Raw genomic sequence first — 911 nt, 5'->3', positions numbered from 1 at the left:
CACCAACATTCACCATCCAACCTGACGGAACTGGAGAGGATCTGCAAGGAAGAATGGCAGAGGATCCCCAAATCCAGGTGTGAAAAACTTGTTGCATCATTCCCAAGAAGACACGTGGCTGTACTAGCTCAAAAGGGTGCTTCTTCTAAATACTGAGCAAAGGGTCTGAATACTTATGACCATGTGATATTTCAGTTTTTCTTTTTTAATACATTTGCAAAAAAAATCTACATTTCTGTTTTTTTCTGTCAAGATGGGGTGCTGAGTGTACATTAATGAGAAATAAAATGAACTTAATTTTAGCAAATGGCTGCAATGAAACAAAGAGTGACAAATTTAAAGGGGTCTGAATAGTTTCCGTACCCACTGTATATATGTCTGGTTGTCTACATGTTTTTCAGTTGGCTGCAATTTTAAAAAAAAAAGTTTTTGATAATACTTCCTACACCTCCCCTGAATACTCACAAATGTTCAGATATAATGCTAAGCATTAACAATTAGTTTCTCCTGTAAACACAAAGCTCCTAACAGCGGCTCTGTCCACAAGTTAATCAAAACTGAGTTGGTAGAGTTGAAGAGGAAGGAGAGACAGAGAAGAAGAGGAGGGCGTTTGGTTAGGAGAAAAAGAGAAAAGATGAAGAATAGAAGTGTTAGTCTGAAGTTTGGAACTTTGAATGTAGGTACAATGACAGGGAAAAGTAGAGAAATAGCTGATGTGATGGAGAGAAGAAGAGTAGATATTTTGTGTGTGCAGGAGACCAGGTGGAAGAGCAGTAAGGCTAGAAACATTGGAGGAGGCTACAAACTGTTCTATCATGGTTCAGATGGGAAGAGAAATGGAGTAGGGGTGATCCTAAAGGAAGAATATGTAAGAAATGTGGTAGAGGTGAAACGAGAGTCAGACAGGTTGA

The sequence above is a fragment of the Cynoglossus semilaevis genome, chromosome Z (genome assembly GCF_000523025.1).
Source record: "Cynoglossus semilaevis isolate Cse_v1.0 chromosome Z, Cse_v1.0, whole genome shotgun sequence".
Taxonomy (NCBI): domain Eukaryota; kingdom Metazoa; phylum Chordata; class Actinopteri; order Pleuronectiformes; family Cynoglossidae; genus Cynoglossus; species Cynoglossus semilaevis.
Note: the sequence above shows the minus strand (reverse complement) of the source record.